This window comes from Lonchura striata, chromosome 14 (genome assembly GCF_046129695.1).
Source record: "Lonchura striata isolate bLonStr1 chromosome 14, bLonStr1.mat, whole genome shotgun sequence".
Taxonomy (NCBI): domain Eukaryota; kingdom Metazoa; phylum Chordata; class Aves; order Passeriformes; family Estrildidae; genus Lonchura; species Lonchura striata.
Window position 1 is genome coordinate 13837872 of NC_134616.1, and position 16317 is coordinate 13854188.

At 39.5% G+C, this 16317-nt stretch overlaps 1 long non-coding RNA gene across 5 annotated transcripts in view; it reads left to right on the top strand.

Annotated features, from left to right (window-relative positions):
• LOC110480127 (uncharacterized) overlaps nt 1–12241 on the top strand; it is a 26888-nt gene extending 14647 nt beyond the window's left edge. Inside the window, exons 3-7 of one of the 5 annotated variants that reach the window (XR_013340798.1) lie at nt 1580–4161; nt 4617–4744; nt 6347–6559; nt 7014–7151; nt 8875–12241. This is a non-coding gene — a long non-coding RNA (uncharacterized LOC110480127). The other 4 variants (XR_013340799.1, XR_013340797.1, XR_013340796.1 and 1 more) reach the window with 4 other exon arrangements.
• The last annotated feature ends 4076 nt before the right edge of the window (nt 12242–16317 follow it).

The following is a 16317-nucleotide window of genomic DNA, read 5'->3' on the forward strand; positions in this document are numbered from 1 at the left end:
ATGGGGTGAAAGACAGCAAGGAAACATGGAGACTGCCGAGGAGGTCTGTACACGTAGTGCTCACCATCCTCTGAAGGGCAGAAGAATGGTTCTGCAGAGAATGAGAGCCACTGTTTGAGGTAGCTGGAGCCAAGCTATGGCCCAGCAGGAGCATGTTGTGGTGTGTGTGTTCTGGCTGTGATGCCAGCGAGATCACAGCCCATCCCAGAGTTTGTGTGGCCTCCTGTTTGTCCCCTGTAGTGCACAGGCACACACTGCAGATCACTGTGAACCAGCCAGCACCAGGCTTTGCACCCTGCCCAGACACTCCTGTCCAGCAGCAGGGCAGCTGCAACAGAGGCCAACCAGCCCCAGAAGGACTTCTTGGCTGAATTTAGGGACAGACACTTTCTCAGTGGCTCAGACACCTGCCCCAGCACTTTGGTGATGTTGTCCTGCACTCAGGCAGGTGTGTGAGCCCTGCTGCCTGTTGGTGTGGTGTTTTCAGGTGTACCAAGAGCACAGGATTTAGCAGAACCAAGACCTGAGGCCTCGGGGCAGCTCTCATTAGCAGCAGGCTCAGCCCCTGGCTCTGCCTGGTGCATATTAATGACTTGTTTTCATCCTTCCAGGCCATGAGAACAGTCCCCAATGCTGCATCCTCAGCCACTCCTCCCATGGGGTGCCCGGGGTGCTGGGCCAGCACCCAGGGGACATCAGAGGTTTTAGTGGGTTACAGGTGACCCCATGTACAAGGGGAAAAAAGGGAAACTATCACTTGTTCAGAAGACTGCACAGGACTTATGACAAGGAAGATTTTGCTGGTTTTTCTCTTTGTGTCCAGACACTTCTTCACAAGTTCTCTGCTGCCTCGGGTTGAGACAGGATGCCCTTTATGCTGGCAATATGATGCTATGGAGCTGGCAGCCTTCCTTTTGCACAGCCCCACACTAAATGCAGGGCAAGCAGGCAGGGGAAAATAAATCTGAAAAGAGAGAAGGTTGTGCTGTTCTCATTTCCCTTCTGCTCTTTTCCTCAGGTCTTTTGCCATGCTATAAATGCAGGTAAAAGCCTCCAGTCCCAATGAGCAAAATGAAGAGAGCCATGGGCGCAGGCAGTGCATATCTACTCTCATTTCTCTTTTCTTTATTCTAGTAATCCAGACAAGACTTGCATGTTTTCTGCTCTATTCTTTGGGTCAAGAATACACTGGTTAATAGCCAATTATTTCATACCCTAAGGAAATTTTGGGAAAGAAGTTCCTGGGAAGAGTCAGCTTGTTTTGGGAAATGAGACTAATATTCAGTGAGATATTTCCCTTTGCTCTCCTTTGCAATACTGTCCCATCTCAGCACACGGCTGAATTTATTGCTGTAATAGCTGTGATACAGATAAAGCATAATCATTTCCCAGAGTAGGTTTTTGGTTTTTTTCTTGTTTTTCACAAAAAGTGAAGTCTTAGCCAGGACACTACAGCAAAAATTTCAATTAGGTAATTAAATTCTACTTATTAAAAAATCCCCTTTTAAAATCTGTCCCAAACTACTGGTTGCTTTTCCTTTGAGCACATTTAAAGGGTGAATTCACTTTAAATTCACAGCTTTCCAAATTCTGAAGACTGCTGAAATTTTCCTGGACTGCTTAAACCAGAATGTGCAGTTCCAGCTGAGATATCTAAAGGTACATTCTTGCATGTTTAATTTGTGTTGTTTGTATTCTTCTTTAGATGCAACTCATGTAAACTTAACCTATGACTAGAAGTAAACAAAATTATTTGCATAGGAAAAACAAGCATTATTTAAAACTATTTTTTAGTACAAGTAGCATAGAGCATGAATAAATTCAATTTGTATATCAAGGGCTGTTTTACATGTACAAAAATCCAATAGTGAAAAAATAGGCTGAAAGATAATCTGAGGTAAACAGTCTGGAAGAGCAACCCAGAACAGATGATCCACAGTATAAATGACTGCAATTTATTTTTTTAATTTACTTGTGCTACTTTATTATTGTTTATTCATTTGATAGATGGCATTTAATTTCCGTTTGAGAGCTTCAGGATGAGTGTTTGATGCTAATGGTTGGAATTTACTCCTGGGCAGAAAGCCAAGGTGCCACAGCCATGTTCCAGTGATGCCCTCCAAGCTGTGTTTAAGTGGCCTTCTGCTGCCCTTGGGGTATGTTTTACACAGGAAGCTGAAAGCCTAATGCAGGCCTGCAGCTCACTTGCTGGGCAACAGAAAGATGGTTTTCCCTCTCTCCTGGTCTCTGCAGCAAGAAAATCAAATTATTGGATTACTGGCCCTTCGATTGTGCTCAGCACAAATAGTTCAAAATCCATTGTGGTGGAGACCTTTGAGATGAAATGTAAATGGATACAGAAAACAAATGTATTAAATTGGTCTAATATGTCAATAGTGTGCTATTACCTGATTAAGTGAAATGGCTATGACTGCTCTTCTAAACAGCCTGATGTATGTAAGACATCTGCTAGACTGGCCACAGGAAAAAAACCCCAATGAACCAATAAACCAAAAAAGGCACCCACAGGAGCCTACTAGAGGCATAAATTAATGCAGATTTTCTTTCCTTGCTTATTTTTATTTCAGGAAAAGAAAATCAAAGCAAGTAGATCGATCTTGTGCAGGGTTAAATTGCAATTACCGAGGGATCTGTGCAGCACATGAAATATTTGGGCTGATAGATAAGAACCTGACTGCTTTGTTCTACATATACCTCTGTATACATTGGATTGAACTTTGAATTTCCTTCTTTCTGCCATTTTTTTTTTACTTGCACATGTGTTTTATGAATTTATTTAGGTCTAATTCCTATTTGTTACAGTGTATTTTTAAGACATAATATCAGCTAAGACTGGGAGAAGCATCTGATGGATTTTAAACTACCTTATTGTAATTTTTATGCATATTCACACATACATATCATGATTCAAATGTTACTTCATTGTGAAGAATAAATAGGTCCACAGGAAAGTGTAGGTGAGGTAAATTCGTGTACTTTTCACAGTGGAGAAAACTTTAACAACCAAGGATTCGATTCTTCCATTTTATATTAGGCTAGTTTGTCTACAAGTTTCTTGTTAAAATTTTTATCTTACTGTCCTTTTGCATTCATGTCTCCATAGAGCAATAAATAGTTATTGAAACGTAGTTGTTACTGTCAGTGTCACTGTTACTGTGTTTGAATTTCTTTCACTCCACAGTTTTGATGAAATCAGAGTAGCTCTTGTGTGTGAGTGAATTTTTTGCTGGCCAAATATGTGAGCATGTATTCTAATGACTTGGGTTTCAGATAGAGCCTCCAAAACTGACTAATAAAATGCCCATTAAACTAGAGGCTGAGATATATTTTTGTAGCTTGTTGAGATTCTAGCACATACTGCAATTCATAAGATAATAAATGTGAAATGGATTTGATGCTTACCCACCTGAACATTTCTGAGTTAAAAAAATAAAAGATTGATAGACAGCGCCGTCTCTTTTTTACAACTAATAAGCTTCTAGCTCATTAAGTTATTACATGCCATTCCTCATCTAACAAATAGAATCCATAATTCAGTTTTTCCCAGAGTTGCACATTCTTTAAGTCTACAGACTAAATCACCAGAGCACATTTTGTCAATAAAGCTTCTGTTTGGTGGGGGAAGGAGGGGGCAGTTAAGTAAAGTAATATGAAATGCAATCCATTCTTGGTGTCAGAGGTCATTTATTTGCTTCAATATTGCTTTTATTCTATTAATACATTCACTAAATAATGATTATTATTGAAAGTCCATGGTTATTCACTGCATTATATTTAAAATGTTTTACGTTTTGTTGCAGGCTCCTACACTTGGGAATCTTTAGTGTAATCTTGAGAAGTAAACTGTGCTTTTGCAATGAATTCTTGACAATGTATTAGTTCAGCTCTGCCTTTACTGAGGGATAAAGGCTTTCTTCTATGAGCAGTGGGAAAGCCACAGAGGCAAACAAAAAACCAGCCATGTTCTGCAGCTCTGAACCAAAGACTTGTCACTTCCTCAGCCAGAGCTGCCCAGCACAGATGCAGGCAGCCAATGACACCTTCAGCATGGAAAGCTAGATGGGACTAATTTGTGTTCTAAACCAAGGTTCCAGCACTGCTCTTCTCACCAGAGCTTGAAGAGGGATTGCTGTGCTCTGTGTTGAGTATAATATATACTATCTATTTGTAGAAAATACAACCTGTGATAAAATGCTTGCCTAGGGAGTGGGATAGAGTGGTCCAGGCTCTTCGCAGCTTGCAGTGATTTAAACCCATTTTTGCTGTCCAGAGAAACAGGCAATCATGAGAAGGGGAGAAAAAAGCAGTGTGCCCTGCTCTCCCAGCCCTGGAATTTTGGGTGGGTGCTCTGCAAAGGGTCCCCCAAGGCTGTAGGTGATGTACCCCATGAGAAGCACTCCCTAAGGAGGGGGTGAGGCTGGGAGCAGGGCAAAGTGGCTGCCCCACAGCATGTGTAGTTCTGCTTTGGGGTGGGCTGGGATAACATTGCATTACCTGCCTTGGGGAGGTGTTGCTCTAACCCTGGGGAGGCTCAGAACCTGACTTCTTCCCTTGTCTGCCCCTACTTTGATTAAAACTTGCCTTTTTTCTTGCAGTGGAATCTAGAGCTGTGAGCAGTTGTCATTTTCACCAGAGGGAGAAGAAGCATTCCCTGCCCCAAAGTGTCCAGGGGGTTTATGGTTCAATTTCTGCAGGCATCCAGGAATTAATGTCACCTCTACAGGTGATGAATGTTGGGGTTAGTCTGAGTAAGGAGGGGAATGAAGGAGGGTAGCACTGAGCAGGAATATTCAAGCCTGCACACTGCTGGGAGGAGGTGTAGAGTAACATTTAACCAGTCCAGATCTGCCCAAAATGCTCTGAAGTCACTATTATTGTACTTTAATATGGACTAGCACTTCTCATTCTATTTTCAGTTAACAAATATACAGGTGATTGTTGCAACTGAAGGATGATGGTGTCCTTGGAAAGCACTACTTTAAAATGTAATGCTGTAACATGGTGCTAAGACAACAGTGTAATGGGGTTACTGCTCATGCCAATTACTGAATGTGAATTATAAATGAGAGAACAATGGGAAACATTATTTCAATGGAAAATATAATAAATGAAGAGAAGCCAAGAGTCTCTAATTGATCCTTTCCCCAGAGATCACTCAGAGCTGCTGTCACGGTGCAAAATCCATCTCTGAAGAAGATGCAGTTCCAGTGTGTCCAGTTTCTGCAGTGGTCCCTGACAGCTCCAGCAGAGCAGGCACCTCTAGACCCACACTGCTGACACCCCTGGCCTTGAAACCTTGCTCAGGATATATCCTGCCTTCCAAAATGGGAATTGTGCTGCTGAGGCTGCATTAGCATCCTTAGCTAAGCTCTGAAAGGAAGGCTCACTAGACCATCATGGAAATGAATGAGTCAACAATGCTTTTCTTTACCAAATCATTTATAAAATCTGATTTTTCTAGATAGCTAGATAAGGAAATATTCAGAATTCTGATGGAGTTTCCTAACCCACTGTCACTCTTGTCTGTGACTGTAGCCTGTGTAATTTAATTAGCCATTTATTAGTTTTGTACTTAAATAGCAATGAGCTGAAAGCACTGAAAATATTCACAATAACCAGAAAAGCAGACTGGTAACAGAGGGTCTTCTGTAACTTCTGACACCTCCTGAGAGGCCCTTACACTAAATTTATACAGGACTTTTGAGCTCTTGCTTTATGTTTAAATAAATAAATAAATAACATCATTTTATTATCTTTAAGCTTGTTGCTTTTTTATCAAGAAAAATTTAATGAGAAAGTTTAGCTCATCAGTGTTAAATTTTCTACTAATTAGGTGAAAGTGATTTTTCTTCTATGTGCAGTTTTTGTTATCAGGCACTCCTGAACTAGTGGGTAGCATCCACAAATGGTGCTGCCCTGCTTTAATCTTTCCAAAAAACAAAAAAGAAGGTCTAAGTAGTTATTGACTATAGCATTTACATTGTGTGGGAACAAGTAAAATTACATTTAAGAGCTGCATGTTGTTTCTGTAATTCCAGAACTGGAATAGATATGCTCAGCCTTTCTGCTATAGCGCATACTCTTTCAGCAACAAGAACATTTATGGTTCAAAATAACATATTTGACAGGATAAATGCGTTAGTGGAAGCATTAATTAAGTTAGTGGATGTGACCAGATCACTTGGTCACATCCACTAACTTAAGCATGTGGTTTTGCTCATTGTTATAAAAACCAAACCAAACCAAATTTTCATTCCTGGCCAAACCAACATTCATTCCTGGCCCACTGGCTATTTTTTCATCCTGGTTGTTTTTTATTTTGCAGGCCTATAAAATGCTGCTACAGAAGTCACTTTTTTCCCTACCGAGTGAATAAATTACAAGTCCTGGAGCAGCGCTTGGTGTGCTGTAACTCTTGGCTATAACATCTATGAGATATGTTTAAACTGAATGATCCATGCTCAGAGGAGTGATGGTTTCTTTTCTAGCCCTCTTGTTATTGCAGACAGTACCATTGAAATAGACCATGAAGACAAAGGTAAGTTCACCATATTCTCATCTTTCCTGGAGTTGCAGTTGTACTTTTTTCTCTGCTGTGGGACACCTCACACATTCAGGACTAGCTAAGTCTTGTTTTGTGTGTTTTTTTTTTTTTCCTCCAGTCTATATTTTGAATTATAAAACTATGATAATTTCTAGAAAAGTTCATACTCTCTTTGAAGCAAATACAACCTTCAAACTCATATGTAACCTGCACGTATAAAAACCACTTTGAAATATGTTATTATTCCTTCCAGTGGTTTTTTCTCCTTCTGCACAGAAAATGTTTTTCCACATCCAGGCAGACTCTTCTATTCCTACCTACCTCTTATATACTCAGTCACCTTGTAAACGCAGAGCATTATTGTACAGAAGAAGCTTTTTCACAGACTCCATGACTTTGACAATTACACTTATTGTAATTTTTTCATCTCTCCTGTCCTTCTTGACAGATCCTGCAAGATTATTTTATCCATTATGTGACCTTTTTACTTGACATTCCTTTGCCATTGCTCTGAATCCAGGCACAAAGAGCTGAAGAAGGCTGGGATGTAGAGGAAGGGGGAGGCCAGGATTGCTACCCAGAGCAGGTGTGCCTGGGCAGGTCTGGGCTCTAACACTGCAAAGAGAATTGCACTGCATATTATTTAAATGCTAAAGAATCACACACGTGCTCACACCCTCCTCATGGGTTAAACTCTCTTTCATTCATAGTAGCAAGGTGAAATATAACCCTTCCTTCTATTCATCCTGGAAGATGTGGTTTAAAATCCCCTCTCTCAATACCCCCAGCCCCCATTCCAGACTTTACTGGGTTTCTACTTGTGAGTAGTATGCTTTACAATTTTACTGTTTTCATGCATTTAAATATAATGTCTGTCTAGATACTAATTTTATTTTCCTGATTAATTTATTCTCCAGATTCTCTGGCCTTCAGTCAATGCACTGAGTGATTAAATTATTATCCCAGTAATGAGATTTGACACAATCTATGCCAGTTACCTGTGTGACCTGCTAAGTAGGTTAATTGGCAACCCTGAATAATTATCACCCACCTCATCTTTCTGACTGTGAGTCTGACAATAAATGAAACATAAAATGCTGAAAATTACACACCATTTTTAATTTCAACTTCTGAATTGTTTCAAAGAAACCTTTTACCTAGTATCTTATTAATAAAATTCAGCAATTGAAAAAAATACCCTGTGAACATACTGGTTTTATTTCTACGTATATGTTTGCTTTCGTGTTTCAGCACAGCTTCCTAGAGTAAAAAGAACTCTGTGGCATAATAGATGAACAGGTCCCTATATTCTGTAAATTGCTTATATAAGTGAATTGTTGCATCCTCAGATACACTGCTCAAAAGCGAGAAAATTCAAGAAGTCAAAGTGATATTTGTGGTGACATTGTAAGAATTATGTTCTAATGCTTTTCTGTGAAACCTTGAGAACTAGAAATTACCTTTATTGTTTAATGAAAGCTGTGATCCTTCTATTCCCATTTCCCAGGAAAAAGAATTAAGAAAAATACATATGGTACCTGGTGGTGCTGACTTGTATCGTGTATCTAATCTTATCTACTTTGTTCATTTCTGAAAATCCAGGATGGTATTTCTTTCTGCCCTAGAAAATGTAAGATTGGAGCTTAGAGAGGAAAAAGAATGGACTCCTACAGATGAGAAGATGGGTTAAAAATTTAAACTTGTGGTCTTGTCACAAGATAATCAGCTCAAATTAATTGTTCAGGATCACAGATTTAGTCAGACTGCTTCCAAAATCATTCCTCTGCCCTGGCCAAAACTTGGGGTAGAAAGAACAATCAAAGAATTCATTTCTTGGTATCAGCAGTTAATGACTGCAATGCAAAGTGTCTTCAGAGAGGCACTTTGGAGAGGGGCAGCTGCTCTGCCCTGTCCAGGCACTCCTGTGGCACAGCTGGTGCTCCTGAGCTGGTCCTTTTCCACTGGGACCCTGCAGCCTGCAAGCACAGGCACCACTGATGGAACCACACAAATAAGTATTAAAGGCATGGTCATTTTGGCCCTGTTACATCAGGTTATCATGTGCCATGTCTCAAAATTTCAGCATGGTTTTCCATTAAATAAAAGCTTGCAACATCCTGATGTCCCATTCCCTCTGGCTGCCATTGACATTCCTCTTTTTCAGCCTGTGTGTTTGCAAAAATAGGTTTCCATTTCTGAGCTCATTCCATTATGGAAAGCAGAGTGTGCAGTTTGCTGTGTCCGGAGTGGATTCTTCAGGTAGATAAACCATCCAAAGCCATTCCATCTTTCATTTTGTTGTCTTACAGGCTTTCAAGTGGGGTGGTACAATTCAAGAGAGGATACTGATGAAATTGCACTCAAACCTGAGTCTGAACAAGTCAGCAGAGCTCAGCTTTTGGGAGTGAGTCATATTAAAACCAAGCATATGCTCAAGTGTTTTGCTGGATCATGGCCATATTGAACTATAATGACCTAAATGGATTTACTCCCCAGACAAATTTACCCTTTGCTTTCCTCCTGCTCACACATACATTTGCACCTCAATCAATCAGTTATATCTCCTATTTCCTGCATCCTTTTATGAAAATCTTTATGACTTGTTTAATCTCTTCTGAGCATGGCTTTATTTCCTCTATTGGTTTCCTTGATAATTCATCATCAGGGCTTTTTTGCCCCTACCTTTACTCCCCTAAAGGTTTTCAATTTTACTATAGAAATTTAATAAAAAAAAAAATTGTTAAGGCTTGTTAAAAGAGCTGTACTGTCTCTTCGTGCTCCTTCATGTAAACCACTTCCTCGCCATATAAAGACAAGGGTGTTGCAGATGCACGTCAGGTAAACTACTGTCTAAAAATGGTAAAAATAACATCTTGAAGCTCTCTTTCTGTGGATCTTTTTTTTCTGACATGTGGTCTAAAATTATAGGCATTTACATGTCAGGTAGCAGGAGAGAAAAAAATAAAATAGAAGAGGTATTGTAGCAAAAGATCAAATAATTGATACATTGGTGGTATTTATATGGTGTTTTATTTCTCAAGAATCAAGAATTGCCTAACTTTATAAGGTTTTTATCATACCTGATAGAAAATTAAGGGCTCCTGATATTTTGCAATTCGTTATCCATTGCTTGTTGATTACATAATTGTTTTTGAATGAAGGAGCACTGTGAGATCCTGTGAGAAGCTAAGCTGACATGACTTCTGTCCTTCCTTTTTATTACGATAGTCAATAGCTTAGTTGTAAGGAACAGAATTGCTCTTTGTGACTGTATTAGACATTCTTCTGGGAGAGCTAGCTAAAATTTGAGAGCAGAAAAGCATTTCTGGAAAAAAAGAAACAAAAACCCCCAACCCAGCATGCCAGACAAATCAATAAGTGGATGGAGCCAAGTCTGGGACTTTGGGGTTGGGCTAGGACCTAAATCAAGACAATATTGACTCTGCAAAGCCTATATTTTTAGGGGCACCTATATCAAAATCAATATTGCTTTCCTGCTTTATTTGATAACTTCTATGCCTTTGTGCAAGCAAATCCATTTTAAAGTTGTATTTCTTTTCTTGAACTAAAGTCTTCTCTTTGGTATGTGTAACCTGTGTACTGTGGCTCTGTGTAAATTAACAAAAGGTGGATTGTGTGTGATATCTGTCACCAGGGTTCCCTGTGGAATCCCAGGGCACTGGGAATATTTCTCTGTCTGCTCTGGGGTGTCCTGACCCCCAGGGAAGCACTGACTTTAACCCTCATTCATGGAGAAGACTTCCAAAGCCTCAAAGTAAACTAGAAACCACAAAAGCGTGAAATAGATTGTAGAGATTGTAAATAGTAGTGTAGTATGTCACATGGGTGAGAAATTTAGGTTTTTGGACTTTTAGGATGGTGTAGATGGGTTCAAGATGGAGTATATCTCCAGCAGGGTGTTGTCTTGAGTTCCTTTCTTCTTCCTTCTTCCTTCTTCTTGGGTTTAGGTGGTATCTTGTAATTGGGTGGAAAAATACACATTGCAGGTGTTTAGGGGTCAGTTATTGGGTTAGAAAGGAACATAATTTAGATGTCACTTGTTAATTGAGTAACTTAGTTTTTGATTAAACTTAAAAACCTTGAAACACGAGGTCATTAGCCATTTTTGTGCTGTTTTTCCTGCATGCAGTGTCTGGTGCAGACAACGTGCTGAAGTTTTGATAAGGTAACAATAAACAGAAGCTGAAGACCGAAAAAGTCCAATGAGTCTCTTGTTCCTGACACAGAACTGCTCCAGGAGGGTCTCTCATGCCAGGGGAGCCCCCAGGGAGTTGCCCAACTTGGGGCCTGAAAACTCACAGTTCTCCAGTGATGACATTTTTAAAGGAAATGAAATATCTCTGTGAATTCTTTGCTGCATAATTTATGCACAGCTCCTATATGTGAATTCTCTACAAGCTGCTCACCATTACCTCAGGAATAACTATTTTATTTTCTGGAAAAAGGATATAAGCATACATACATTGATCATCAGAATGTGAGAGCATAAACAGTGGACTTTAATGATCTAATGCTTTGCATTTATGCAGTTTCCCATCCAAGATCTTCTTATGGTATCAAATGTACCCATTACACATTATTTAAATGCATCCCAGCTTTGTGAAAGGTAGTCCTGTTTTGCAGATAAAGCTGTAAGGACAATTGAAGTTTTACTTATCTGTGCTTTAAGTTAGGCAAGAATCTTGTCCTTGTGCACTTGGTTAAAGTGTTTGGACTGGTTCTAACTGTTTGGTAAGCTCATCCATCCAGGCTTAATATTTTAAGAAAAGTTATATTGTTCATGAGTGATTTGTAATCTTGAATGACTGTTTGGGACTGTTGTTCAGAGCTAGTTGTCATCTCAAAATGAACCCAGTGAAAGCCTGTCTCTTTGTGCACCTGCCTATATAGACTTGCCCTAAATAAATCTGAAAATGAGACTTCTACATCTTTGAACATTTTGAGTGGAGTTAATGCAGTATTAGGTTGCTGTAAAGCCACTGAAAAGTCTGAACGTGGTCTCTGAAGTTAAGCCATCAATCACACCATACCCAATCCTTCTGCATTCTGCAGGCTTTGGAATTAAAAAGCATTCTTAAAATTTTACTTAACTGTTTTTTGGGGCAAAATCTCTTAATTCCCAGTGACCTCTTTGTGGTAGAAAATTGTATCCATCACAGGTAACATTTCCTCTCATTTTTGCTTGTACTACCATCCTTGTACTACCATCTGTCTCATAAGTACTCTGTGTGTGGTATTTATGAAATATTGGTATTTAATCTCTTTACAGGAGAGAAACACCACAGTGCACTTACTCAGCAATTGCATCTGAATTGTGCTTCTGTGATCCGATTTTCTGCCTCTTGATACCACCAAATTATTACTTCAGCAAAACCCTCTGCAGTGCCACACACACAGATGAAGTCATAATAGCAGCTCATTTTACACATGCATATGCACAATCCTCCAAATGGTGTTCCTAAGAATAGAGGTTTGAAAATCTCCTTGATAACATTAGTGTGAGAGGGGTTTTTGTACAATCAATACTTACATTCTGCTTGCTGCTTGGTATTGATTTCATCTCCTTCTGCAGGGTGTAATGTATATTTAACTGTATAAAATAAGTATATTAATTACTGGACCTGTGCTTCCAATAAAATGAAAATTCTGAATTCATAGCTGTATTTTCCTTTTCTTTATTTGATATGTTTAATATCTCAGAGTTAACATCAAAGTTCTTCCTGAGTTAGAAGAAATAAATTCAGTTTTCTGGATAAAACAATCCCAATAGGACTGGTGAAATTCAAGTTTTAAAATTGTATGCACTGTAAAATATGGTTCACCACAGAATGATAAAATGCTTAAGAAAATATAGGTAGGATTTAAAAGTATATGAGGGGCTGAACATTGCCCCTCATATGTGTTTGTAATTGTGGTTTAGGTAAATTGTAGAGGTAGGAAAAATTAAGTGGTTTATAGCTATATAGTAATGATTGATAATGAAGCATTCATTGCAAGTAGAGATGAGAAGTTTGATGAGCACATTTTTTCCTGATGGATTCCTTTAGAAACCTTTTGGGGAATATGTCACATCATGGTGTGTTTCCACAGGGTACTGAAAGTGCTGAAACACCCTTCACAAAGGAAAACCTGTATGGGCAGCCAGCCTGCTCTCCTACAGCTGCTCCTGAGACAAAATTTGCTCAAGGAAAGTTTCAATAAGAAGGCAGATTTGATGCCAGTCCCACATAACAAGGGGATGGGTAAAAAAAAAAAAACAGGTCAGGTTCCTCTGCCCCACACTGGATACCAGTTATTGCCACATCTGTGCCACCTCTGCATTTTCTGGGGCCACTCCTATGAGGCAGATCAATGGATTGATCCCTGTTAAGAGTAAGCAGGCAAAAAGATCAATTAACACACTGAAAGTAATTTCATAAAATAAATCAATTTGCACCAATAAAGGAGCAATTAAAAACTGGTGGGTAATCTCACCCTTAAGGCTTGAAAAAAATAGACCTGTACTGATGTGCAACAGAATGATTTCACTAAATAACTGTCAATTGTTCTTTTGTTTGCAGTTTAGGAATCCCTTTAGTTCCTGAAAATACAAAAGAAGCCTAATAGCAAGCAAGATATCTTTACTGTGCTTTTCATATAAGTAAATAATCTGGACTGAACAGGGCACTCTCCAGCTTTATTTAAAAACTGCTAAGAGTAGAAAATAGCTGCAACTCTAATGAACACCTTTTAACTACAATCAATTTTGTCTTCTGAGATCTTCATGACAGATAAAGAGCAAATTAATGGTACACATTAACAACTTGAGAAGCAAATAGTCCCGTTAAAATATTTTGCCAGTGTTCATAAACCATTGCTTCCCAGAACTCCATCCCTGTCAAATAAATAACTTTTTGTTCCCTATTAAATACAGAGAGCACAGGTTACTATGGTGATCAACAGAACACAGAATAAACTCTGCTTCTTCATAACTACCACATTCTAGAGGAAAAAAATATCTGAACATCAGCTTGCAGTTTCAAGCTGAATCTCTGAAAAATATTTTGAGAAAACAAAATGATTTTATGACGTCCAAGTAACACTGGGTGTTGTATCACAAAAATGGAAGTGTTGCAGCAGAGTTCCCCTTCAAATAAGAGTGTTTCTAGTCTGAAACATTTCAAAACTCAGTATCACAAGCCTTAGGATTTTTTTGTCTTTTTTTTCTAATCAATGGAACATATAGAACTGTGCTGGAATGCTATGGGCCACATTGCTGTGCACGTACATCTCCATCTGGGTCAGGGACACCCTGGCCTTTGCCTCTCGTGCTTTGTGTGCCAGTTGTTTACAGCCCCATTTACTCTGTGTTTTATGTTCAAAGGCTCAATCATTGACATTGGGCACCCACTGAGCAGAGACTGCTTTGATGCCAATTTTGGAGGCTTCACTCTTTTGATAAGTATGACTCCTGTTGTTGACTTTTCGCTACCAAGGCTTAAAAAGCAATGAAGTAGCATTTACATCTGCTTTCTTAGTAATCTCTCTTTCATATGTGTTACCAAGAATACTTTTTTCAAATACCTGCAATGAATTTCACACCACAAAGTGAAATACTATAGTTATTTCTATTCATCCCCAGGTTGGTTTAATGAAACGCAACTTTGATTGATGCAGTCTTATTGCAATGCAAGCCAGACCTTTCTGTTGGTCTTCACAGTGGCATTGAAATGGTTTAGGAGCAAGGAAGGCAATCTAGAGCAAACAAAACTGGGTGGACCTTGGAAACAGCATCTTTGTTGCACGTCTTTAGATTATATGCCATTTGTTTTTGCATATTTCAGCTTCTTCTAGCCTCAGTATCACATCAGATCTGCAAAATATCCAAATGAATTAGACAGAAAGGTCACCCTTGCATTCTGACCTTCAGAACAAAACACTGCCAATTCCCCAAAATCTCCATTCACATTCATTGAGACATGAAGAGCAGCACTGACATGCGTTTCTCTTTTATCCATTCACTCTGCTAAATAAAAGTATCCCTTCTGCTACCCCTGATATGTTTTTGAGAGGGATAATAACCTACTTTTTAATTGTAGGGCTGCACAAGGGACAAAGTGAAAGTGATTTAAAAAAACTGTGTTCCTTTGTAAGAGGTTTTTAAGTACACTCTGGAGGTTTGAAGCCCTACACAGTTATTATCTAGCTGGACTCTTTGCACCAGTTTTATTTCTAGTCCCAAGCATTCACTTCCCAGACATTCATGGTAGTGAATTTAAGGCACGCAAACCTTGTGCAGCATGAAAGTCATCTCCAGCCTTTACAGCTCAAAAGGACATGCCTGTAGGTTCACAAATACAGAAAGCCTTTCCCTCAAAAGGGTTGAAAGCAGGAGATTCAAAGGCTAGTAAAATCCAGAGCCACAACTTTCATCATTTGATGATGGCACAGAGGATGTTTCCTTCCCAGCTGAGTCATGCTCAGCACTCCCCGTTCTCAGATGGGGGAGCTCCCCTTTGATACCTGACAGAGAATTGCAGACTCTTGTATCTTCCATATATCTGAGCCAGGGAGGGGGAGAGGGAGAGAGACAGAGGAAAAGAGGCAATATCTTTCCATTTCATATTATTGGCAGCCCTTTCTGGGTTTCTTAAGGGTTTTGGAAAAAATTAAAAATAAAATTTTGCTATTTTTTTAGAGGCATGTTGCAGTGCAAACAAAAATCAATTCTGCAAAACCATCTGATTTATGCCTTAGATTAAGCCGTATAATTTGTAGAAGATATGAACCCAGTAACTCAGAAGGTAACAAGCATCCCTGTTATTCTGCATGCATGTGTTACAAAGTACATCTTATTTTTTAAGCTTTAACTAGTTTAACTAATTGTGTCACTCTGGTGTCATTCTCTTTACCCATCCCTTCTGCCCAACATGGATGCCTTTTGTCTTTAAAATGTCATATTACATATCATCAGCATTTGTAATCTTTGTTTGTCCTTCCAACTCTGACACTCTGAAAAAATCTGAAATTTCCCAGCTGGACAGGCTGCATGTAAGAATGACAGGATCACACACTATGGTTAATCAGATGAGAGGGTCGTTAACAAAAATCTGGATCAGTTTGACCACACTATCTACAGGGGCTGCTGTTAATTTTTGCTCTGAATTATGTTGTCCAGCATAAATTATGAGGGAAGAAAATAATAAAGAATACTACTATACTCTTAGATGGGGCAAGCTGGTACCCTATTGAGAGATTTCAATAACAGTGATTTCTTACCAGGGATGAGCTTCAAAGCAAGGGCTGTGCACACTCTTGCAGTGGAGAAACCAATGCTTTTTGGAAAGCTCAGCCAGCTGCTGAGACTTGAGCTCTGTGTGGGTTTGCCATGAATGAAGACACAGAGAGATGCACCAAAGATTTAGGCAGACCCCCTCAACCTTTGTAACTCAAAGCAGGTGCTGACACAGGCCCAGGATGAAAATGCTTTAACAATGACTTTCAATTCAGGAAATTCAGTTTAAGAGTCACACAAGATGTGAGGGTGAATGCAGGTGCTGGTGCCTGGCAGCGTGGCTTTGGCTGCTTGTGCAAAATGTTCAGCACCACGGCTGCCCTGGGCAAGGGTGGCAAGTGCTGCTCTCCTGGCTCTGCCTCCAGCACCCGAGGAGTGTTTGCCTCTCCTGCCATGGGTCAGCCTTTCTGTCCAGCCTCCTCCCTTCTCCCCACTCAAAGATCACAGTTCTGTCAGA